The following is a 27,219-nucleotide window of genomic DNA, read 5'->3' as shown; positions in this document are numbered from 1 at the left end:
TCGGGATTTATTTCAACACCACCTTAAAATAACCTCAACCAAAAATACCATTTTCAACAAGCCTAATAAGAAATAAAAGAGGAAGAAAGAAGAGTTAAGAGCAAAATAAATGAAGAACAGATGCTGGGCCCTCTGTGACTCAAAGAATAAGCCTATGGAGTAACCTATTGAAGATAGTTGGCCTTAACACAGTAGTGATTTTGAAAACTAAGATAGTATTTGGGAGAATAAGACCTAGTCAGGAAGCAATAGAAAGCAAAGGCTTCTTTTCATGATTTTCCTCTAAAAAAGATTTCCAAAATGCTTCTGAAGTTGATGTGTTTTTGACAAAAGCAAAGGTCTAAACCATCTACTTATATAATTCTTTGGGAACTATGGGAAAACATTTTTCCAAGGGCAAGTTGTGCCAAATGTAACTTACTGCTGGTCCAAAGAGCGGAGAGACAGCCGGGCACAGAGTGAACCAAGTCGTATACACCCCGGCCCCTCCCACCATCTCCTGGCAGGATTCGGCGCCAGAGGACCAAGGCGGAGAGCCCTTGGTTGGCCGGGCAAGGCCAGGTTCCAGCTCATTTACACATTCCCATGCTTCACCCCTTGGCTCCGGGCCCCCAGGGACAGACTCCATAATCGGCACCATATTTTCCCCCTCCTCGTCTTACGGGTCAGCCCTTGGGAGCCCCTCATTCGCGTTCTGGGAAATGAGCATACAGCAGGATGTCGTGCAGACACAAAGATGCAAAGACCTCTTCCAAGGCTACATGACATCCCTGTGACAGGGAGCTCTGAGGTCCCCAAGAGCTTGAGGACACCACGCACCCAGCACGGTCTGTCCCCTCCAGCCTGCCACCCGTGCCCCGCCTCCTGAATCCTGCCTCTCCTTGGCCATCACCCACTTTCCTTCAAACTGCTGGGACACTGCTGGTCTTTACTATTAAATATTTATGTCCCGTTTATTCTACACTGCCTTATTACATGCTATTCTCACTGACCAACTCTGTTTCCAGGAATGTGTGTTCTCAAGGAGGTTCTTTTATTTCCAACCTTCCCTGCAACACCATGAACCATGCAGACCCACACCCACACTAGAAATGTGGAAAAAACAAACATACGGTCCCTGGTTCCCTGGCTTCCTGAAACGATGCACCATCTCGGTAATATCAGAGCAACACAGCAGCCTTTAACATGAGGTCACTTAAGGACAGGTAGTATTTTTTTTTTCCCTTTGTGCCCGAATGCTTAGCACACGCACATGCTGAAGTTTCTGTCTAGTGACTGAAAAATAACAGCCCTATGGTAAAGACAAAGTATGTGAGGGCTTCAGTTCAGTTCAGTAGCTCAGTCGTGTCCGACTCTTTGTGACCCCATGAATCGCAGCACGCCAGGCCTCCCTGTCATTCACCAGGTCCCGGAGTTTACTCAAACTCATGTCCATCAAGTCGGTGATGCCATCCAGCCATCTCATCCTCTGTCATCCCCTTCTCCTCCTGCCCCCAATCCCTCTCAGCATCAGAGTCGTTTACAATGAGTCAACTCTTCGCATGAGGTGGCCAAAGTATTGGAGTTTCAGCTTCAGCATCAGTCCTTCCAATGAACACCCAGGACTCATCTCCTTTAGAATGGACTGGTTGGATCTCCTTGCAGTCCAAGGGATTCTCAAGAGTCTTCTCCAACACCACAGTTCAAAAGCATGAATTCTTCAGCGCTCAGCTTTCTTCACAGTCCAACTCTCACATCCATACATGATTACTAGAAAAACCATAGCCTTAACTAGACGGACCTTTGTTGGCAAAGTAATGTCTCTGCTTTTGAATATGCTATCTAGGTTGGTCATAACTTTCCTTCCAAGGAGTAAGCATCTTTTAATTTCATGGCTGCAATCACCATCTGCAGTGATTTTGGAGCCCAAAAAAATAAAGTCTGACACGGTTTCCCCATTTATTTCCCATGAAGTGATGGGACCAGATGCCATGATCTTAGTTTTGTTAATGCTGAGCTTTATGCCAACTTTTTCACTCTCCTCTTTCACTTTCATCAAAAGGCTCTTTAGTTCTTCTTCACTTTCTGCCATAAGGGTGGTGTCATCCGCATATCTGAGGTTATCGATATTTCTCCCAGAAATCTTGATTCCAGCTTGTGATTCTTTCAGTCCAGTGTTTCTCATGACGTACTCTGCATAGAAGTTAAACAAGACAAGCAGGGTGACAATATACAGCCTTCACGTACTCCTTTTCCTATTTGGAACCAGTCTGTTGTTCCATGTCCAGTTATAACTGTTGCTTCCTGACCTGCATACAGGTTTCTCAAGAGGCCAGTCAGGTGGTCTGGTATTCCCATCTCTCAGAATTTTCCACAGTTTCTTGTGATCCACACAGTCAAAGGCTTTGGCATAGTCAATAAAGCAGAAATAGATGTTTTTCTGGAACTCTCTTGCTTTTTCCATGATCCAGCAGATGTTGGCAATTTGATCTCTGGTTCTTCTGCCTTTTCTAAAACCAGCTTGAACATCTGGAAGTTCACGGTTCACATATTGCTGAAGCCTGGCTTGGAGAATTTTGAGCATTACTTTACTAGCATGTGAGATGAGTGCAATTGTGCGGTAGTTTGAGCATTCTTTGGCATTGCCTTTCTTTGGGATTGGAATGAAAACTGACCTTTTCCAGTCCTGTGGCCACTGCTGAGTTTTCCAAATTTGCTGGCATATTGAGTGCAGCACTTTCACAGCATCATCTTTCGGGATTTGAAATAGCTCAACTGGAATTCCATCACCTCCACTAGCTTTGTTCATAGTGATGCTTTCTAAGGCCCACTTGACTTCACATTCCAGGATGTCTGGCTCTAGGTCAGTGATCACACAATTGTGATTATCTGGGCCGTGAATATCTTTTTTGTACAGTTCTTCTGTGTATTCTTGTCATCTCTTCTTAATATCTTCTGCTTCTGTTAGGTTCATACCACTTCTGTCCTTTATCGAGCCCATCTTTGCATGAAATGTTCCCTTGGTATCTCTAATGTCTTGAAGAGATCTCTAGTCTTTCCCATTCTGTTGTTTTCCTCTATTTCTTTGCATTGATCACTGAGGAAGGCTTTCTTATCTCTCCTTGCTATTCTTTGGAACTCTGCATTCAGATGCTTATATCTTTCCTTTTCTTCTTTGCTTTTCACTTCTCTTCTTTTAACAGCTATTTGTAAGGTTGCCCCAGACAGCCATTTTGCTTTTTTGCATTTCTTTTCCATGGGGATGGTCTTGATCCCTGCCTCCTGTACAATGTCACAAACCTCCGTCCATAGTTCATCAGGCACTCTATCTATCTGATCTAGTCCCTTAAATCTATTTCTCACTTTCACTGTATAATCATAAGAGATTTGATTTAGGTCATACCTGAATGGTCTAGTGGTTTTCCCTACTTTCTTCAATTTAAGTCTGAATTTGGCAATAAGGAGTTCAGGATCTGAGCCACAGTCAGCTCCTGGTCTTATTTTTGCTGACTGTATAGAGCTTCTCCATCTTTGGCTGGAAAGAATATAATCAATCTGATTTTGTTGTTGACCATCTGGTGATGTCCATGTGTAGAGTCTTCTCTTGTGTTGTTGCAAGAGGGTGTTTGCTATGACCAGTGCGTTCTCTTGGCAAAACTCCATTAGCCTTTGCCCTGCTTCATTCCGTATTCCAAGGACAAATTTGCCTGTTACCCCAGGTGTTTCTTGACTTCCTACTTTTGCATTCCAGTCCCCTATAATGAAAAGGACATCTTTTGGGTGTTAGTTCTAAAAGGTCTTATAAGTCTTCATAGAACCATTCAACTTCAGCTTCTTCAGCATTACTGATTGGGGCACAGGCTTGGATTACTGTGCTATTGAATGGTTTGCCTTGGAAACGAACAGAGATCATTCTGTCATTTTTGAGATTGCATCCAAGTACTGCATTTTGGACTCTTTTGTTGACTATGATGGCTACTGCATTTCCTCTAAGGGATTCCTACCCGCAGTAGTAGATATAATGGTCATCTGAGTTAAATTCACCCATTCCAGTCCACTTTAGTTCGCTGATTCCTAGAATGTCGACATTCACTCTTGCCATCTGCTGTTTGACCACTTCCAATTTGCCTTGATTCATGGACCTAACATTCCAGGTTCCTATGCAATATTGCTTTCACATAATCGGACCTTGCTGCTATCACCAGTCACATCCACAACTGGGTATTGTTTTTGCTTTGGCTCCATCCCTTCATTCTTTCTGGAGATATTTCTCCACTGATCTCCAGTAGCATATTGGGCACCTACCGACCTGGGGAGTTCCTGTTTTAGTATCCTATCATTTTGCCTTTTCTCAGCAGTGGCCGAGAGGAGCAATCCCACGTCCAAGGAGTGGCAGCTGCGCGGGCGCAGGAGGGCCGAGAGGAGCTACCCCACGTCTGAGGTCAGGGGGGGTGACTGAGAGGAGCTACCCCATGCCCAAGGTCAGGGGTGGCGGCTGAGGGAGCAACCCCACGTCCAAGGAGTGGCGGCTGTGCTGGCGCAGGAGGGCAGAGAGGAGCTATTCCATGTTCAAGGTTAGGAGGGGCAGCCGTGAGGACATACCCCTCGTCCAAGGTAAGGAGCAGTGGCTGTGCTTTGCTGGAGCAGCTGTGAAGAGATACCCCACATCCAAGGTAAGAGAAAACCAAGTAAGATGGTAGGTGTTGCAAGAGGGCATCAGAGGGCAGACACACTGAAACCATAATCACAGAAAACTAGTCAATCTAATCACACTAGGACCACAGCCTTGTCTAACTCAATGAAACTAAGCCATGCTGTGTGGGGCTACCCAAGACAGGCGGGTCATGGTGGCGAGGTCTGACAGAATGTGGTCTGCTGGAGAAGGGAATGGCAAACCACTTCAGTATTCTTGCCTTGAGAACTCCATGAACAGTATGAACAGTATGTGAGGGCTTAGAAGTAGAATCAGGTATGATTAACCAAGAATGCTCTATTACTGAATTTGAATCTTCAGTCAAGGAGGTAAGGAATTCTCAATGGTGGAAGATGTTGCAAGTACAAGACATAAGGAATAAGGACAAACGAAAAAATAAACAAAAAAAGAGCTCTCTCTGCAAAAGCGAAGACTAAAACTAAATGCCATGGAACTAAGACTTTTGACTTTCCTCCCCATAGCTGGGGTACAGGATGCAGCTGTGGTTAAACAAGCAGTTTTTAAAAGCTGCTGTGAACACAAGTCAGCAGGTAAAAATCAAAGCTGCGCTCTACAACTTGATTAAATTTTTTTTTAAATCCAACTAGTCTTCACACTGGAAAGATGTTACCCAGGTGGTATAGAATCTGACAGGTTTCAAGAAACTTTAGGGCACTTTGCTTTACGTCATAAGCTCTTTATGCAATTGCTATATGTAGTTACAGGCTTCCCAGGTGGCTCAGTGGTAAAGAATCAGCCTGCAATGCAGAAGACACAGGTTTGATCCCTGGGTCAGGAAGATCTCCTGGAGTGGAAACTGGCAACTCACTCGTTTCCTCACAGGTATTCTTGCTGGAAAATTCCATGGACAGATGGCAGGTTATCCATGGGGTCGCAAACTGACAGACACGAGTGAGCATAAGCACGTATGTAATTACATAGCTCTTCGTGAAATTCTTTATTTGAAAAGTTGAGACTATTCAACACACCATGTCCTGCCAGTTTCTGGCAGACTAGTTTTCATGCAGTTATTTGTAGTGTTTTGTGAGAATCCTTGGGATTAAAGTTTTGGTTATAATGTTGTTTCACTTTTTAAAGCCTGATTTTCCTTGCAAAACTAAAATCTGTGAACTTGGTACTAAGCCCAGGTATAATATTTTTATTGGAAGCCATATTTCTATTATCTTGCAAAATACTTTATCTTAATAAAATACTAGCATAAATACGAGAGCACTGAACCCTAACCACTAGACAACCAGGGAGCACTAGCTCGTGTTAAAAAATAAGACAGATGTTAGCTAGACTTATTGTGATCAATTTACAATGTACACAAATACCCAGTTGTCTGTTAGGTGTTCCAGGAGGATCCTGGGACATTGGTTTGCCTGCTGAGGTGGGTGAGAAGCAACTGGAAGGTTTATAAGAGAAGAAAGGCAACAGGATTTGGCAAATAAATCTAAAAGTGGAAGATTTTCCAAGGTCTTGGCTTACGGTGATTTTATATATATATTGCAATATTTTTTTTGTTTGTTTGCCTAAGTCTTTCCTACAGTGTAAGTACCATAAAACTAGGGAGCTTGTCTTATTCACCACCAGATGGATCCCCAAGGCCTAAAACAGCACCTGACCTACAGAGAGCACTCAAAGAATAGCTGTTGAAGGTCCAAGTGAAGAATAAAGTCATGAATAGGGTCCTTGAACTGACTCGCTCAGCTCAAGAAGGTAAAATCCCTTTGATAAACCACCACTACTCCCACAGGCTGAACAGCTCACTCCCACGTGGAAGTCAACGATGCCTCAAATGTTCAAAATCATCTGTGCTTTGCTACATGCCCTGAGGAACAAGACATTCTTTCAGAGCTTGGCAATAAATTTCTTTCTCCGGGAATCTGTGATAAGCAGTGTTTTAATACACGAAAAAGAGGAGAAAAGTAAACATACAATTTTTGTAAAGCTGTCATAGCCTGCCACAAAACGTTAAGTGGGGGTTATTTTTAACCTATTTTAAATGGCTGTGGGAGGAAGGGTTGGACTTGTGTCCTGGGAAGTAACTTTAACTCCCAAAGGCTTCAACTCGCTGTCCACTAGGGGAAAGGCCACTAGAAAAAAATAGTTTTGACTGTTCCTGGCCTAAGAAGTATGGTACAAAATGCGTTTCTTGGCCTCCCTCTGAGTGCAATAGAATATAAAACAGAACCATCACACGGGACAGAGTCACGAAATCCTGGCTGTTCGGTCAAGAAGTTTACTTGCATGCATACTTCACAGTGTGTCCCATTCACAACGGAAAAACCAATAAAAGTAACCTTTAAATAAGGATGAGAAAATATACGTACATGTGTTCTGTGAAAACAAGCACTTCAGACACTGTTTGCCTGTGGAGATGTGACAGAGGTGATAACTAAAGCAAATCGGTCAATACTGTGAGGTGAAGTGACAGATGTTGAAATTCACGAATAAATAAATGAATGTCCAATGGACAAACGTAGGCGGTTATGTGTTCACGTCTTGATCATTTCTCATAAGCATTCAAATATTTCAAGGTGTATAATGTGTTCACTGTAAGACATTAAGCTTCTGAAAGCTTTAATGCAGGCATCAATGAAACCATGTTATTTTCACCCACTAAAAAAGAGAAAAATCAGTGTATTTCTCAGTTTCCTCCCCACACATCCACTCCAAAGGGAACTCTCTCTCAGAAGTCCTCGATGATGTCATGGAGGCTTCTTCTCCAGGGAACAGAAGCCATGGCAGGGGCTTCCTGAGCAAACTCAACACTTTTCCCAAAATCCATGTGTTTGATGAAATTAATGTTTCTATAAAAGAAAAATATGCTCTCCAATATGGATATGAACTAGAGTTGGGTGATGGGAAGGGACTCTTTGCAGAGTGCCTTCAGAGGAAAACGTACTCAACCACATCGTACAGTGAGGAAATGAAGTCAATGTGTAAGTCAGATGAAATGTTTGGATTAAGAAAAAAGTTTTTATTCTCAAATTTTGTCAAAGTTCTTCCAGCATACAAACCTGTGACCACCTCCTTTTGCAATGATGATGATAATAAATATAATAAAAACAGCAAATATTTACTACATGTCACATTAAGTGTTTCAATGTATCCTCTTGTTTAATGTCCTAATGAGTTGCAGATGGAAAAATCAAGGCTTTGGGAGACCTCAAGTGACTCATTCATTGCTATAGTAATCAAGACTGTGTGGTACTAGTGAAGGATAGAGATCAAAGGAATAGAACCAAGAGTCCAGTAAGAAACCCAAGCATCTATGGTCTGAGCAACTATAGGGAAATAATTTTTCACACGGTTGTGGAGACAAAGGGACTAAGGAAAGTCAGTAAAGGATGCTGGAACAACTGGAATCCCATATGCAAAAGAGTGAATGTAGGCCTCTATCTCATATCATATACAAAAATTAACTCAAAATGGATCAAAGAACTACAGTGTAAATCTTTATGACCCTGGAGTAGGCAATGGTTTCTTAGATATGGCATATAACATGAGCAACCAAAGAAAAAATAGGTAAATTGGACTTAATCAAAAACTTTTGTGCTTCTAAGAACAACAATAAGAAAGTGAAAAAAAAATGACCCACAAAATGGAAGAAAATATCTGCAAGTCATATATCTGATAAAGATCTGGTATCCAGAATATACAAAGACTTACAACTCAACAATACAAATATAGATGATACAATTAAAAATGAACAACTGGCTAGAATATAACACAGAAGAAAATCTTGATGGTTTGGCAGTGCTTTTTAAATACAACAGCAAAGGCATGATCTACAAAAGAAAGAATTGGTAAGTGAGAGCTAATTAAAATGGAAAACTTCTGCTTTGTAAAAGACACTGCCAAAAAAAAAAAAACAAAAACTGAAAAGTCAAGCCACAAATTGGGAGAAAATATTTGCAAAAGACATTTCTGATTAAAAAAACACACCTGATTAAAAAATGAGCCAAAGACCTTAACAGACACCTCACCAAAAACATACAGATGGCAAATAAGCATACAACCTACATCATACATCATCAGGGAAATGCAGATTAAAACAACAATGAGCTACCACTTCATACTGATTAGAATACAAATCCTGACAACACCAAATGTTGACAAGGATGTGAAGCAACTGGAACTCTCATTCATTCCTGACAGAAATGCAAAATGGTACGGTCACGTTGGAAGAAAGTTTGATGGTTTACTTATAAAACCAAACATGCTCCTACTAGGTTATCGAGCAATTACCTTCTTTGGATTTACTTAAAGGAGCTGAAAACTTACATTCACACAAAAACCTGTACACAGAAGTCTATAACAGCTTTATTCATAATTGCCAGAACTTGGAAGCCACTAAGATGTTCTTCAGTAAGTGAGTGAGTAAACTGTGATATATCCACACAATGAAATAGTATTCAGCACTAAAGGGAAATGAATTATCAAGTCATGAAAAGATATGGAGGAACCTTGCTGCTGCTGCTGCTGCTAAGTCATGTCAGTCGTGTCCAACTCTGTGCGACCCCAGAGACAGCAGCCCACCAGGCTCCCCCATCCCTGGGATTCTCCAGGCAAGAACACTGGAGGGGGTTGCCATTTCCTTCTCCAATGCATGAAAGTGAAAAGTGATAGTGAAGTCGCTCAGTCATATCCGACTCCTAGCAACCCCATGGACTGCAGCCCACCAGGCTCCTCCGTCCATGGGATTTTCCAGGCAAGAGTACTGGAGTGGGGTGCCATTGCCTTCTCCGATGGAGGAACCTTAGATGCATATTATTAGGTGAAAGAAACCAAACTGAAAAGGCTACCTAATGGATGATTCCAACTGTATGACATTCTGAGAAAGATAAAACTGTGAAGACACAAAGACATCAGAGATTGCCAAGGGCTGATATGGGAGGGATGAGTATGTGGGACACAGGATTTTCAGGGTAGTGAAGCTACTCTGTATGATACTATAATAATTGTGACTAATGCGGCTATGAATATAGGCATACAAGTGTCTATTTGCGTCCCTGTTTTTAATTCTTTGGGGCATATATGTAGGAACAGAATTGCTGGATCATTACAGTAATTCTATGTTTAAGTTTTTGAGGGACCGCCAAACTGTTATCCCAGCAGCTGCTCCATTTTACATTTCCACCAGTCATGCTCAAGAGTTGCAACTTCTTTACATCCTTGCCAAAACTTACTTTTGTTTGTTTGTTATCAGTAACCATCTAATGGGTATAAAGCGGTATTCGACTGTGGTTTTGATCTGCATTTCCCTAACAGTTAATGATGCTGGCCATCTTTTCAGGTGCTCACCGGCCATCTGGATATCTTCTTTGGAGAAATGTCTATTCAAGTCTTTGCCCAGTTTTTAATTGAGTTGCTTGGATCTTGTTATTATTGTTGAATTATAAAGGTACGTGTTTGCTTTTTGAAAATAGATCCAAATACCTGAACCAGAAAAAGCATAGCAGAATCTTTCATATTACAAAAGAATCATCTAGCACACCTTTAAATATTACACTCCTCTCATGCTGGAAAATGTATCTATTTACAGTTCATCTTGATAAATGATAGGTGAAGGTGAGGGAAAAAAAAAAAATTAAGCTACTGGGAATAAGCCTGACAGGCTACAGTACATGAGGTTACAAAAAAGTCGGACATGACTTACCGACTAAACAACAAAAATAAATATATTATTTAGTACAAGATACATAATTCAATATTCAACTAAAAATAATTTGATGTTAGTCCTTAGACGCAATGAAATCCATAGGGAACTCTGACTTAACATACAAGCATATATGGTTTATGAGAAAGTTTTCAGAATTTGTATTTAATGACTGACTTTATATCAGACTACTTTCTAAAGGATTTGAGATCTTTATAAGGTGATAAAAAAAGAAAGCCCTATTTTTAAAAAGTATGCCACTCTCATATTGTCCTTCTGCAGCTCCTCAAGGGGATGCCTCCACCCTACTAAGGAAATCACCTGCGTGCCTAACAGCCATCTCAAATTCGGTTTGTCCAAAACTGAGCTCCAGGGTCCCTCTCCCCTCACTTCCAATCTCCTCCTGTGGCTCTTCCCATCTCAGCAATCCACCCTTCCAGGCTGGGGCAAATAACCTAGGTGCTCTCCTTGACGCCTCTTTTTCTCTCCTCTCTTATCTACTCTATTAGTAAATCCTTACCACTCTACTTTTAAATATATTTGGTTTATTTCCACCTCCATTGCTACCCTCATCCCTTCTTTCTATCTTTGCGTACCCTCCCACCTGCATCCAGTTTATTTTTGCCCAAGATCCTGTTAAAGGTAAGTCAGAGCTCGGATCCCTTCTGTGGATCTCCCCACCCTTAAAGCTCGCTCCCCACAGCTACCCCATCCCTGCCCCTCACCCACCTGGCTTACTGCTCCTGCTCGAAGACTCCAAGCAGGTGCCTACTTCCAGACCCTCTGCTGTCCTCAGGTGAGCAGGTAATTGGCTCCCTCACTTGCAGGCCTCTGCTCAAATGTTATTTTATCAAGAAGGCTGTATTACCAGCCTATATCAAACAGACCCATCCTAACACTCCCACCAACATCCCTCTCCTCCTTATATTGTGCTATTTCTCTTCATAGAATTTTCACCATCACACACACATATAGTGTACACCCCCCTAATTAGAAAGGGCTTCCCTGATGGCTCAGTTGGTAAAGAATCTGCTTGTATTCCGCTGGAGAAGGGATTGGCTACCCACTCCAGTATTCTTGGGCTTCCCTTGTGGCTCAGCTGGTAAAGAATCCCCCTGCAATGCAGGAGACCTGGGTTTGACCCCTGGGTTGGGAAGATCTCCTGGAGAAGGGAAAGGTTACCCACTCCAGTATTCTGGCCTAGAGAATTCCATGGACTGTAGTCCATGGGGTCACAAAGAGTCAGAAGTGACGGAACAACTTTCACTTTCACCTGCTTTCTTACACAGTATAAAATGAATAGGGATTCTTATGGTCCATGACACATTATGTGTTCTGTACCCACATCCGGACAACCCAGACTTCAACTACACTTTTGCTAAACCTACTAGAAGTGAGGATTTCAACACATGTAGGTGGTTTCGAGGAATGCTTGACCATAACTCCCACTTAGCCACAACTCAGAAAACTAAAGAAAATGTAACTGCTACAGCTATACTTTTTTTTCTATTTTTTAAAAAATTTTTACAATGTTTTGTTGGTTTCTGCCATACAACAATACAAATAAGCCATAACTATACACACATCCCTTAAGTGGTGTGTTTCGCTGTAACAAACTTATCAGCCTTGCTTCTGAAATGAGATCATGTACTTGATTACACAGGCTACCTCCCCAATATTGTCAAATATTGGGCAATGGAACAGCCCTTAACAATTGGGCAATAATCTGTCTTTGTTGTTGTTTGGCCACTAAGTCCTGTCTGCCCCATAAACTGCAGCACACCAGGCCTCCCCATCCTTCACTATCTCCCGGAGTTTGCTCAAACTTGTGTCCACTGAGTCAGTGATGCCATCCAAACATCTCATCCTCTGTCACCCTCTTCTCCTCTTGCCCTCAATCTGTCCCAGCATCAGGGTCTTTTCCAAAGAGTCGACTCTTCACATCAGGTGGCCAAAGTATTGGAGCTTTAGCATCACTCCTTCCAGTGAATATTCAAGGTTGATTTTCTTTAGGATTGACAGTCTTCACACAGATTCAAATCAAAACAAAAGGCTGACCTTGGTTCTTTTGACAAAACCAAATTGCAATAATGAGAAAAAATGAGAGGAATGTCTGATACCTTCCCTCAGGGCAAGAATGTGAGGAGGGCTGAGAGTGCAAAGCACTGGGAACCCAGACCACCTTCTCTCCTGCTCTCAACATCCAAATGCGAGACAGCGGAGTTGTTGAGGACGCAACCATTGCTATACTGTCTGCTTCTGAATCCTCACTCTGCTCCTTGCAGCTGACTAACATTTCATCTCAGTTTCCTCATCTGTGAAATGGGGATAATAATAATATTTACCTAATAGAGTTATTTTAGGGACTAATGAATCGAGTGCCTAGCACACAGAAAGTACTACTGAAGGATTTTCTTTCACCAGCACTATTACTATATTGCTACTGTTACAGACAGCCACCAAAAGTACATTCAATCTCACCAATAAGCAAAGCTATATCAATTAATGAGAAACCACAATTGCTGAAGCTTTAATACTTTGACCACCTAATGTGAAGAGCCGACTCATTGGAAAAGATCCTGATGCTGGGAAAGATTGAGGGCAGGAGGAGAAGGGGGTCACAGAGGATGAGATGGTTGGATGGCATCACTGACTCAACGGACAAGAGTTTGGAGATGGTGAAGGACAGGTTAAGTCTGGCGTTCTGCAGTCCACGGGGTCGCAAAGACTCAGACAGGACTCAGTGACTGAACAACAACAACACTTCATATATCATTCTCATAAGAAGAAAGAAAAAAAGTTCCTCTGCTTACAGTGGTAAAGTAGACACAACTCCAACGGCAAATGTAGCAGATGACGTAAAAAAATCTTTACGATATATTAAAATGAATCCGCCACAGGTATACATGTGTTCCCCATCCTGAACCCTCCTCCCTCCTCCCTCCTCCCTCCCCATCTTTTAATTTCATGGCTGCAATTTCATGGCTTCAATCACCATCTGCAGTGATTTTGGAGCCTAGAATAAACTTAAATTAAAAGATGCTTACTCCTTGGAAGGAAAGTTATGATCAACCTAGATAGCATATTCAAAAGCAAAGACATTACTTTGCCAACAAAGGTCTGTCTAGTCAAGGCTATAGTTTTTCCATTGGTGATGTATGGATGTGAGAGTTGGACTGTGAAGAAGGCCGAGCACCGAAGAATTGATGCTTGTGAACAGTAGTGTTGGAGAAGACTCTTGAGAGTCCCTTGGACTGCAAGGAGATCCAACCAGTCCATTCTGAAGGAGATCAGTCCTGTGTATTCTTTGGAAGGAATGATGCTAAAGCTGAAACTCCAATACTTTGGCCACCTCATGCAAAGAGTTGACTCATTGGAAAAGACTCTGATGCTGGGAGGGATTGGGGGCAGGAGGAGAAGGGGACGACAGAGGATGAGATGGCTGGATGGCATCACCGACTTGATGGACGTGAGTTTGAGTGAACTCCAGGAGTTGGTGATGGACAGGGAGGCCTGGCGTGCTGTGATTCATGGGGTCACAAATAGTCAGACACGACTGAGCAACTGAACTGAACTGAAAAGCTGTAAAATGTCCAAAATGTTAATCTGCTTGCAACCTCACAAGTTAGTATCATCTGTGGTATCAAGGATGCTGACAGAAGACACAAGACTCCAGGGTCAGGAATTTGGACTCCGTGACTCTCTGCAACCCAGGACGCAGGCCCCAGGCCTGCACCAGACACCTACCCCCTCCCCTCGCCCCCTCCCCTCGCCCCCTCCCCAGTCAATGGGAAAAGAGTGCCCAGTGCAGGCCCTGCACACAGTGGCTCCCAGATAAGGAACTCAGAGCCCAGAGCCGCCCACATGCCAATCTTGTAAGAGGGCTGCTAACAAGCCTGAGCAACCTCTGCCCCCGAAGAAAATATTGTCTTTCTTATCCCAGACAGCAAACAAATCTGCCCTTTGCCCAGGGGAGGAACTGTGTCTTTCTTCCAAGGTGGTTCACTACAAAATCACCCTGGAAAAAGATAACTTCAGAGCAAAAGTGCAGAAATGTTTAAGACCCATGGAGAAGTGATTGCCTTCTAACCTTAAACAACTTAGAATGCCTCCACACAATGTGAGACGGGGTAGTGACGACAGACCAGTTTTCAGAAGAAAGTTTAATAACGTAAGAAATATATTTATGGTATACTATTAGATACAAAACACAGGTTCTCACTTTCCAAAATTACACACACACAGATAAATAAAACTCATTTTGTTTTATGTTGTTTTCCTATTTTTATACAAAGAAAAGTTTTATATATATATAGTTTATGAAGTTTATATAAAGATAAGTTGATCAGTCATGTCTGACTCTTTGCAACCCCATGGACTATACAGTCCATGGAATTCTCTAGGCTACATTGGAGTGGGTAGCCTTTCCCTTCTCATGGTTGGGGATGTTCCCAACCCAGGGATCAAACCCAGGTCTCCCACTTTGCAGGCAGATTCTCTACCAGCTGAGCTACAAGGGAATTCCAAGAATACTGGAGTGGGTAGCCTTCTCCAGGGGATATTCCTGACCCAGGAATCGAATCGGGGTCTTCTGCATTGCAGGAGGATTTTTTACCAACTGAGCTATCAAAAGGGCTCACAATAGATACAAAGTTAACAGCAGTTCTTGGGTGTTGAGATTATGCACAGCTTTCATTTTCTTTCTGCTTTTTTGAACTAAATTTTCTGTATTACGTTTTTACAGAAAGAAAGGGGAGTTTTTAAAAAAAACACCCATGGATATGACACCAAAAGCACAAGTGAGAAAAGAAAAACTGGGTAAGGTTGACGTCATCAAAATTCAAAACTTTTTCATTAAAAAAAAAGTGTCAGTCGCTCAGTCTTGTCCGACTCTTTGTGACCCCATGGACTGCAGCCCATCAGGCCCCTCTGTCCATGGAATTCTTCAGGAAAGAATACTGCAGTGGGTAGCCATTCCCTTCTCTAGGGGATCTTCCTGACCCAGGGATTGAACCTGGGTCTCCAGCATTAGCAGGCAGGTTCTTTACCATCTGAACCACCAGGAAAGCCCTTGTGTTCAAAGGATACCATGAAGACAGTGAAAAAAAACTGACAGACAGGGAGAAGACATATGCAAGTCATACCTCTTTCGGAGTTATATCGGATTACTTATTATAAGGATTACAGACTTATGTCCATAATGCATAAAGAAGTTTTGCAATTCAATAATTAAGCAAATAACCCAATTAAGAATGAACAAAGGATTTGAACAGACAGCTCTTCAAAGACACACAAATGGTCATTAAACACATGAAAAGATGCTCAATATAATTAGTCAGCGGAAATGCAAACCAAAGCCATGATGAACACCACTTCACACCCCCTGGGATGAATAAAAGAGACTGACAATAACAAGTGCTGGCAGAGATGGGAAAAAATTGGAACCTTCACACATTGTTGCTGGGACCTTAAAATGGTGCAGTCACTTCCAGAAAACAGTTTGGCAGTTCCTCAAAACGTTAAACAAAGGTTTGCCATATGAGAGCAATTTCACTCAAAGGAGTTGAAATTCCACCTAAAAGAAATAAAAACATATGCCCACAGAAAAATTTCCACATAGGAGTTCATAGCAGCATTACTTGTAATAGCAAAAAACAGGAACAGCACAAATGTCCAACACCTGAAAAACAAAACTGTGATATATCCACAGAATGGAGAAAAAGAAACGAGGCACTAGCTCATACTACTAACTTGAATAAACCTTAATACATTATGCTAAAAAGAGCAAGCCACAAAGGACTACATATTGCATAATTCAACTTACATGAAATGTTCAGAAAAGGGAAATACATAAAGACATAAAGTACATTAATGATTGCCGGGGATAGCAGGGGCAAGGGAGAAATGGGGAGCGACTTTAGGGTAAGGAGTTTCTTCTTAGACTGATGGCATGCTGTGGAATTAAGATAACTGTAATGGTTATATAACTGAATACACACCAAAAAAGCACAGAACTGCATACTTCAAAAGAGTAAATTTTATAGTATGTAAATTCCATCTCAGTGATGGTGTGATCACTCACCTAGAGTCAGACATCCTGGAATGTGAAGTCAAGTGGGCTTTGGGAAGCATCACTATGAACAAAGCTAGTGGAGGTGATGGAATTCCAGTTGAGCTATTGAAAAATCCTAAAAGTTGATGCTATGAAAATGCTGCACTCAATATGCCAGCAAATTTGGAAAACTCAGCAGTGGCCACAGGACTGGAAAAGGTCAGTTTTCATTCCAATCCCAAAGAAAGGCAATGTCAAAGAATGTTCAAACTACCACACAATTGCACTCATCTCACATGCTAGTAAAGTGATGCTTAAAATCCTCCAAGCCAGGCTTCAGCAATACGTGAACCATGAACTTCCAGATGTTCAAGCTGGTTTTAGAAAAGGCAGAGGAACCACAGATCAAATTGCCAACATCTGCTGGATCATGGAAAAAGCAAGAGAGTTCCAGAAAAACATCTATTTCTGCTTTATTGACTATGCCAAAGCCTTTGACTGTGTGGATCACAAGAAACTGTGGAAAATTCTGAAAGAGATGGGAATACCAGACCACCTGACCTGCCTCTTGAGAAATCTGTATGCAGGTCAGGAAGCAACAGTTAGAACTGGACATGGAACAACAGACTGGTTCCAAATAGGAAAAGGAGTATGTCAAGGCTATATATTGTCACCCTGCTTATTTAACTTATATGCAGAGTACATCATGAGAAATGCTGGACTGGAAGAAACACAAGCTGGAATCAAGATTGCCAGGAGAAATATCGATAACCTCAGATATGCAGATGACACCACCCTTATGGCAGAAAGTGAAGAGGAACTCAAAAGCCTCTTGATGAAAGTGAAAGAGGAGAGTGAAAAAGTTGGCTTAAAGCTCAACATTCAGAAAATGAAGATCATGGCATCCGGTCCCACCACTTCATGGGAAATAGATGGGGAAACAGTGGAAACAGTGTCAGACTTAATTTTGGGGGGCTCCAAAATCACTGCAGATGGTGACTGCAGCCATGAAATTAAAAGACGCTTACTCCTTGGAAGGAAAGTTATGACCAACCTAGATAGCATATTCAAAAGCAGAGACATTACTTTGCCAACAAAGGTCCGTCAGATCAAGGTTATGGTTTTTCCAGTGGTCATGTATGGATGTGAGCGTTGGACTGTGAAGAAGGCCGAGCACCGAAAAATTGATGCTTTTGAACTGTGGTGTTGGAGAAGACTCTTGGGAGTCCCTTGGACTGCAAGGAGATCCAACCAGTCCATTCTGAAGGAGATCAGCCCTGGCATTTCTTTGGAAGGAATGATGATAAAGCTGAAACTCCAGTACTTTGGCCACCTGATGCGAAGAGTTGACTCATTGGAAAAGACTCTGATGCTGGGAGGGATTGGGGGCAAGAGGAGGAGACGTCAGAGGATGAGATGGCTGGATGGCATCACTGACTCAGTGGATGTGAGTCTGAGTGAACTCCGGGAGTTGGTGATGGACAGGAAGGCCTGGCATGCTGTGATTCATGGGGTCACAAAGAGTCGGACACGACTGAGCGACTGAACTTAACTGAACTGAAACATTATACACACACAGACCATACATACACATAAAAGCAAGAATTATTGAAATGGTAGAAGATATAAATACACAATTCAGAAAAGTAACAAAACGGTCAATAAAAATCTGGAAAAATATTTCAACTTACTAGAAATAAAAAAAAAAACTACATACAATGAATTAAAGAAGCACTATCCCCCTTTTACAAATATTTTTTTACATAATAAAGCAATGGTACAGTGAGAGAGATACTGTCCTCCATTTCTGAATCTTAATATAACGTTTTTGGAAAGTCATTAGCAACACATATCAGCCATAAAATTGTTCATCTTCTGAGACACAGTAATTTCATCTAAGGTTCTATCCTGAGGGAGTAATCACATATGCAAATAATAAATAAGATATTCGTCATTATATTATTGGAACAGCCTTATGGGGAAATGCTTAATGTGATAATGACATATCTATATGATTAAAAAAAAATCACATAGTCTTCTAAAAGCATGTTTTCAAAGACCACAATAGGGTAAATGAAAACAGGCATAGTACAAAACTGAATTGAGAAATCCTTAATTTCTAAACAATCAAATAAAAAGTTTGAACATTCATGCAAAGGAAAAAGGTCTGAAGGAAATAAACTCAAATATTAACAGTGGCTAATTTCTATATTTTTCCTATTATGGAATCAAAAGGCAATACACCATTATCACCTGAAAATGTTTTTTTTTAATAATGATGAAAGAAGATATAACCCTTAGTGCTGACAGTATGATGACAGTGAGTGACACAAAGCCAGTCTTCTCATGATTCTATGAATCTCTATGACAGATCTCGCAAATGAAGTCACTATTTTCAAATGGGGGTGTGGAATTTTGAATTATAATTTGGTGGGTCTGACATTCATTCCAGGCAAGATTCTAAAATGGAATTTTTTATGAACCTAGAAAAGGAAATCATCAATCAGCGCGAGGATTCACTCAATCACTCACAGACTACTTCATTTTTGTCTTTGATGAGCTATCTGGAGAGTTGATGGAGGGCAAGTTTATCAGACGGTAGCTGGCACCAAGCTGAGGGAACTATTATATCTGTTATCAGGAAGGAGAGCTTGAGAGATGAAGGCAAAGTGACTTAAGCTACTAAGAAGTCACATCCGCCTAACTCAGTTTTTTCTTGGATGAGATCACGGATGAGGTAATAGCAGAGGGCGAGGCTGTGGATGGTACCTGGCTGAGAGGAATAGCAGATGTGCGACCCCAAAGAACAGAGCTAGGGATTAAGCAAGAAGCTAATTCCACTAGGGGGTGGGTGAGTGTGTGTAAGAAGTTAAATCCGGGGGGAGGCGGGGCGGTGGGCAAGAAGCTAAATCCATGGACTGTGGCCGTCCAGGCTCCTCTGTCCATAGGATTCTCCAGGAAAGAAAATTGGAATGGGTTGCCATGCTCTTCTCCAAGGGATCTTCCTGACCCAGGGGACCCACATCTCTTGAATCTCCTACATTGGCAGGCAGATTCTTCACCACTGAGCCACCTGGGAAGCCCTAAATCCAATGAGATAACACTTAACAAAGCAAAGTGTACGATACTATCACTCAAGGAAAAGGCAGGGGAGACCTGACTTTGCAGCTCAATGTGTGCAGACAACTTCAGGGTTCCCTTCCACAGTCAGCTCCCCAGAAGGCCACTGAGCTGTGGCTGGATGATATTTAAATTTAAAAACTAGTTAGCAAACTTTACTCCCCCTGAGTTCAAGAAAACCTAGAGTAATCACGTTTGTTAGTTTGCTTTAACTCATTGAGAAAAGTAACCAGGATATAAAAGAACTTAAAACCAAGCCACTGATTGGTTGCCAGAACAGGCAGTGAAAAGCCTACCACTTAGGTGGCAGGAAAAGGTTACAGAGGTGGCCGAAGGGCCATTTTCTGGAAGGAGGGTTGATGCAGTGGGGAACATCCCACAGGACAGAGCTAGATGCAATTACTAGAAACAACAGTGAGCCAGATTTTGACTCAATATAAAGCAAACTTACTAATGTCTAGAGCTGTCCATGGTGGTCATGGATTGCCAAGGGACACAGTGAGCTCTCAGCATCAGAAGCAGGAAGCTTGGGGTAGCCGGGTACTGGGCCAGAAGAAATCCAAGCACAATTCTAGTCTATTCTCCCCTCAGATGCCTGAAACACCTTCATTTCTCCACTGACAAGAGTCACCCTGACTCTGCATAAAACACCTGTCATCCACTAATTTCTGTAACAGGGATGTGTGTGCCCTAAGTCACTTCAGTTGTGTCTGATTCTTTGCAACCCCATGGACTACAGCCCGCCAGGTTCCTCCAGCCATGGGATTCTCCAGGCAAGAATACTGGAGTGGGTGGCCATGCCCTCCTTCAGGGGATCTTCCCAATCCAGGGATTGAACCCACGTCTCTTATGTCTCCTGCATTGGCAGGCGGGTTCTTTACCACTGGCGCCATCTGGGAAGCCCCACAACAGGGATAATTGTTGGAAAGAACTTCTCTACATAAAGCCAAGATCTTCTCCTCTGCAGTCCCTCCATTGCTGCTCCCTGGGACTATAAAGTCTCTCTTTAAACCCTGGGCCATATGAGAAGCCCTCCAATACTGAAAGATACCACATTATTAGAATCCTTATGAAGACTGTTCATACTCTCTTCATTCCACTCTGGGCAAATAATACACTGAGAAACCTGTACCAGGGGACTTCCTAGGGGCACAAAACCCAAATCCCTGTGAGTGGGTATAGTTTCAGCAAACCACACTCAAATGAATACTACGTAATTATTAAAACAATACATAGGCAGATGACATTCGAATATAAAATATGCATGCAAAATAATGGTGGGTAAAAAGGTCATTAAGAGAAAAAGCATATTGCTGCTGCTGCTAAGTCACTTCAGTCATGTCCGACTCTGTGTGACCCCATAGACGGCAGCCCACCAGGCTCCCCCGTCCCTGGGATTCTCCAGGCAAGAACACTGGAGTGGGTTGCCATTTCCTTCTCCAATGCATGAAAGTGAAAAGTGAAAGTGAAGCTGCTCAGTCGTGTCCGACCCTCAGCGACCCCATGCAGCCTTCCAGGCTCCTCCGTCCATAGGATTTTCCAGGCAAGAGTACTGGAGTGGGGTGCCAATGCCTTCTCCAAAAAAGCATATTACTTATGATTGCATAAAAAGGCATATTATCACAAATTAGAAGTGAATTTGGAATGATGTGAGTATAACTTCATCTCATTAGGTTGTTTCTCTAAGAAACTGTTTAAATGTGTAACAAAAATCAATAATAATAATAAAAAGTTATATTCTCCCAGAGTGTTCACAGCAGTGCTATTCATAATAATCAAAAAAGTAGAAACAACCCAAACAACCAAACACTGATGAAAGCATAAACAGAATGTAAATCCACAGAATGCAATATTATTCTGTAATAAAAAAGAATAAAGCACCAATATCTGCTAGGAGTTGGATGAACCTAGACAGTGCTGGTCACTCAGTGGTGTCTGACTCTTTGCCATCCCATGGACTTTAAAAGCCCGCCAATCTTCTCTATCCATGGAATTCTCCAGGCAAGAATGCTGGAGTGGGTTTCCATTTCCTTCTCCAGTGGATCTTACTGACCCAAGGATTGAACTCGGTCTCCTGCACTGAGGGGAGATTCTGTATCATCCCAGCTACCAGGGAATAAGGACTGATTCCTAACAGATTTCTTTAGGGGCTGATGAAAATGTTTCCTATAAGACAGCGATGAGAGGAACCCAACAATGTAAATACACTAAAAACACTGAAATTTACACTTTAAAAAGGCTGAATGGGGAATCTTACGTTATTTTAATTCTGTCTCATTAAAACTATATATAATGACAAAATACATATCATTATATATATATATATGCAATCAATTTTATAAACTATATTGATATCCACAAGTACTTTATACTATTAGAAGACTGACAATATTGTACCTAGTCATGGGTACAATGCACAAGAGGCCTGGATTACTAAAGAAAAAACTAAAACACAAAGTGCTGAAATTAAGAATTACTCATTCCTGTGCTTAGAGTCAGAGAAGGCAGTGGCACCCCACTCCAGTACTCTTGCCTGGAAAATCCCATGGGCGGAGGAGCCTGGTAGGCTGCAGTCCATGGGGTCGTGAAGAGTCAGACATGACTGAGCGACTTCACTTTCACTTTTCACTTTCATGCATTGGAGAAGGAAATGGCAACCCACTCCAGTGTTCTTGCCTGGAGAATCCCAGGGACGGGGGAGCCTGGTGGGCTGCTGTCTATGGGGTCGCACAGAGTTGGACTTGACTGAAGCAACTTAGCAGCTTAGCAGCAGTGCTTAGAGTCACTGAAACATACAGTTAAATATGGTTAAAATAGTATGCTTTACATTATGTGACTTTTAACACAATAAAAAACATTTTTAAAAAAAGGAATTACTCATTCTTTCTATTTTCCAATTACTAATTTATTTACTGTGTGCTTCCTTGGTCCCAGAAACTATATTAGGTGCTGTGGCTACACGGGTGAATGAGATGTGATCCTCGCCTTCACAAGGCTCTTGATCTAAAAGAAGAGCTTGAGATGAATAATCGCTTGCATAAATATAAAACTTGCATGTAACATGGGGCATAAGGTGAAAACCTGGGTTCCATGATAGAATATAACAGGCAGCCCTAATTTAGATGGAGAATGGGGCAACAGCCTCCTTGAGGAAGTTACATTGAATCTGAAAGTAGGAAGATTGGAAACTTATGCAGGTGAACAGTGGGGATAAGAGTATCCCCCAGGAGGAACAGCAGTGCGAAAGTCCTCAGGCAGAAAAAGAACCTGTCACAGGCGAGGAACCCACGAAGGCTAGCTGCAATCAGAGGAAGGTAAGCAAGACGATGACTGTCACAGAACCAGGACGGGAAGGAAGCAGAGGTCCATCCAGGCAGGCCTTTCTGGGGATTCTCCCTCTCTAACCTGGGTACAAAGGGAAGCCATCCAAGAATTCCAGCAGGGAAGGAACATAACCAATTTGTGTCATAAAAGCATCACCCAACTCCCTCCGTGGAGGCAGGACCGGAGAAAAACAAAAAGGAACTTGGGAGACCAGCTAGGAGGCTGTGAGGGTAACGGCTCAGAATGGGGGGATGGGGGTGGAAAGGAAAAGAAGGCATTTTCAAGGCTTTGGAGGTCATCGCGTATTCTATTTCAAAACTCAAATGCACACATGTAGGGGAAAATGTCTTCTGGAAAGGACAAAGCACAAAAAGTAGAGATTACTTTGCCAGAATCCCAGCTAGACTCATTAGCACCTATCCAATACTAACCCACACCCTACAAAACACTTTAAGCTACTTCTGAAAGCCCAGAAGGTTTTCTGTAGAACTAACACTTGAACCCAAATTATCCCTAAGCTTCTTGCAAGGTTTTCTTTTCTTACCAGCAAGTTTTTAGAGTGTCAAAGAAAGCCTGACAGTGAAGTGGAAACAAAAAGTTCACTGTGATGAATACAGGTAATGCTTGATGTCCTCACTTCAACCCAACTGCAAACTAGCTCAACCTTGGAACATTTTTTCTTTCTGATACAGGAACCATTCCGGGAGAAGAACACCCTGTTTAGCATATGCTCTATTAAAGGCTTCAGTTAAACACATACACACACACATCAAGAGAGAAAAATGTGCAAAGCATTCCAGATTATTCATGGGCATCTGTCTCCTTACACTGCACTCCAGAGACTGAAGTGGAGCACACAGGCTGTGATGGATATCATGCAGCTTACAGAGTAAATGAATGACTTTCATTATAATAGGAAAACAACTGCACATTATACACGCATTTTCTCTCCTCTTAAAATAAACCCCTGCTACCCACATGGTCGGAGAAGGCAATGGCACCCCACTCCAGTACTTTTGCCTGGAGAATCTCATGGACGGAGGAGCCTGGTAGGCTGCAGTCCATGGGGTCACTCAAAGTCGGATATGACTGAGCATCTTCACTTTCACTTTTCACTTTCATGCATTGGAGAAGGAAATGGCAACCCACTCCAGTGTTCTTGCCTGGAGAATCCCAGGGACGGGGGAGCCTGGTGGGCTGCTGTCTATGGGGTCCCACAGAGTCGGACACGACTGAAGTGACTTAGCAGCAGCAGCACCCACATGGTAAACACATGTCAAACCTACAGAGAAACTTCGTGTATACACCTCACAAATCATCTAACACATGAAATCATACAATATAAGGCAATATACCTATTCAATACCCCCAGAATTCAATGGAAGCCAAAAACAAAGATGAATATGACCATCAGTAATTATGCATTCTACAACACAAGCTCTTAAGTAGTATTCTCCCCTTTTTCATTTATGTTGTGAAAATTAGTTTTGTACTTAAAAATGTAAAATCAGGGCTTCCTTGATGGCTCACTGGTGAAGAGTCTGCCTGCCAATGCAGGAGTCATGGGTTCTATTCCTGGTCCTGGAAGAACCCACATGCCACGGAGCAACTAAGCCCATGCCCCATAACTATTGAGCCTGTGCTCTAGAGCCTGGGAGTTCCAACTACTAATGCCCGTGTGCCGTAGAGCCCATACTTTGCAACAAGAGAAGCCACCACAATGAGAAACCCACACACTGCAACCAGAGAGCAGCCCCTGCTCACTGCAACTGAAGAAAAGCCCACGCAGCAGTGAAGACCCAGCACAGCCAAAATAAATAAATATTTTTTAAATGTAAAATGTAAAACAGGAACTAACACAGGATGTTGTTCAGTTCAGTTCAGTCACTCAGTCGTGTCCGACTCTTTGAGACCCCATGAATCGCAGCACGCCAGGCCTCCCTGTCCATCACCAACTCCCGGAGTTCACTCAAACTCACGTCCATCGAGTCGGTGATGCCATCCAGCCATCTCATCCTCTGTCGTCCCCTTTCCTCCTGCCCCCAATCCCTCCCGGCATCAGAGTCTTTTTACCTGCATCTCAATCTCATAGAAAAAAAGATCCAATCTGTGGCTATGGGAAGGGGGGTGGCTGGGGGAAGATGGTCAAAAAATACAAACTTCCAGTTATAAGTAACTACTAGGGATGGAAAGTATAACATGATAAATATAATTTATACTGCTATATGTTATACATGAAAGTTAAGATGATAAATTCTATGAGTTCTCATCAGTTTTTTTCTATTTCTTTAATTTTCTCTCTATATGATGACGGGTGGTCATCAACTTATTGAGGTAAACATTTTATGATGTATGTAAGCCGCATCATTACACCGTACACCTTATACAGCACGGTATGTACATTCAATCTCAATAAAACTAGAAGAAAAAAAACTAAAGACAAAAATTTTTTAATTGTTTTTAAAATGTAAAATAAAATGATATTGTTTACTTCAAGGAATGGTGTCATCAATTCTATCTTTATCACTGTTAAGGCCTTTGGCATCTTTGAAGTTGTAATGATATATTACAACACATCATACGTACACAACTGCCTGCCAGCATCTCCAATGTTCCTGGTCTTCTTTGGCATCTTGCGTGTTAAGACTCAGCTCTTTGAAGGAGCCTTCCCTCACCCTTTATGGTAGAGTGGACCCTCTGTCCACTGACCTCTCTGCCCACTGTCCTGTGTACACATTTCTCTCTAGATTTACAGCTGCCTCAACAGACTTTATTTTCTTGGGCTCCAAAATCACTGCAGATGGTGACTGCAGCCATGAAATTAAAAGATGCTTGCTCCTTGGAAGAAAAGCTATGACCAACTTACATAGCATTTTCAAAAGCAGAGATATTACTTTGCTGACAAAGGTCCATCTAGTCAAAGCTATGATTTTTCCAGTAGTCATGTATGGATGTGAGAGCTGGGCCATAAAGAAAGCTGAGCATGGAAGAATTGATGCTTTCAAGCTGTGGTGTTAGAGAAGACTCTTGAGACTCCCTTGGACTGCAAGGAGATCCAACCAGTCCATCCTAAAGGAAATCAGCCCTGAATATTCATTGGAAGGACTGATGCTGAAGCTGAAACTCCAATACTTTGGCCACCTGATGTGAAGAACCAACTCATTAGAAACGACCCTGATGCTGGGAAGGATCGAAAGCAGGAAGAGAAGGGGATGACAGAGGACAAGATGGTTGGATGGAATCACCAACTCAATGGACACGAGTTTGAGCAATCTCCGGGAGACGGTGAAGGACAGGGGAGCCTGGCATGCTGCAGTCCATGGGGTCACCAAGAGTTGGATACGACTGAGCGAATGAACAACAACCCTTCAGACCAGGGCCTCCCAGGACATAACACAGAACCTTCCACAGGAAAGGTTCTCAAACACTTGTGGAATGACTTGAATAAACAGACTGGATCCACCCAACCTCTGTAACTTTTAATTTTTTCCACCTGCACTCTCCTAAATGTTAATGACTCTCAACTCAATGACATTTCAGACAACTGCCCATTCCAACCACCCCCTCCCCAACCACCATCTCTTTCTGTTTCCTGACAGGTGATTTCTGGTTTGAAGTACTACACTGCTTACAGTGTGTTTATGAAAACTAGTTTGAGGAACAAGTGACAATATTGCTTGCTGTTCAGGTTTGCACACATGGTTTTATAAACAATGGGTTTGAATAGATTAGAAAAGGCCTTGACTCCCAAAATTCACATTCCATAGGAAAAAAAAAAGCACCTGATATCATGTCACCCTATGACTATTAACATTCACATTAGACATCATTTTTATCAAGAGCTCCCTTCATCATGAAAAAAATAAAAAGGATGCCCTTGGAAAGGGCAGAGAGTCCATGAGCTAAATTCCTCACTCCAGAATAAATTATTTAGCACCACTTAAACCCTGAAAGCTTTGAGCCACCTATTTTGTGGTTTATGGCACTCTCCTTTAAGTTTACAATTTCCCGACTGTGATGCAACAATTTAATTGCACTGTGCAAAATCAATACAACTGAATTTTACTGCTGGAACTGACTTTATGTAGCGAACTAAAAGATTTTATTCTTCCACTGACATGAGACAATTGTAAACACTGCTTTTATAAAGAGGCACTTAGGAAGCACTCCAGAATTTAGGAATGAATTTTTCCTCCTGGACTTACTGCAGAGCAATGGCCCCGTGTCATCAATAGGAGCCCTGGGGCCTCCTACGTTCCGCCCACTCAGAGCTAGCTTTGACTTCGCGGTCAAGGGCCTAGGTTTTGAAGCGATCAACCTGGCAAGGCAAGGCAAGGCGCTGTAGATGCAGTCACAGGAGACAACCAATTGGCTGCTGAAACA

The 27,219-nt window shown here is 42.2% G+C and overlaps 1 protein-coding gene across 3 annotated transcripts in view; it reads right to left on the bottom strand.

The window, feature by feature from the left end:
* The window catches only part of MTMR7 (myotubularin related protein 7), a 100,273-nt gene that overhangs the window by 72,119 nt on the left and 935 nt on the right, over positions 1–27,219 (bottom strand). The gene's annotated exons all lie outside the window — the stretch shown is intronic.

The sequence above is a fragment of the Bos grunniens genome, chromosome 27 (assembly GCF_055505025.1).
Source record: "Bos grunniens cultivar Pamir isolate PY7600 chromosome 27, Bosgru_T2T1.0, whole genome shotgun sequence".
Taxonomy (NCBI): Eukaryota; Metazoa; Chordata; class Mammalia; order Artiodactyla; family Bovidae; genus Bos; species Bos grunniens.
This window is presented reverse-complemented; position numbering and strand designations above follow the sequence as displayed.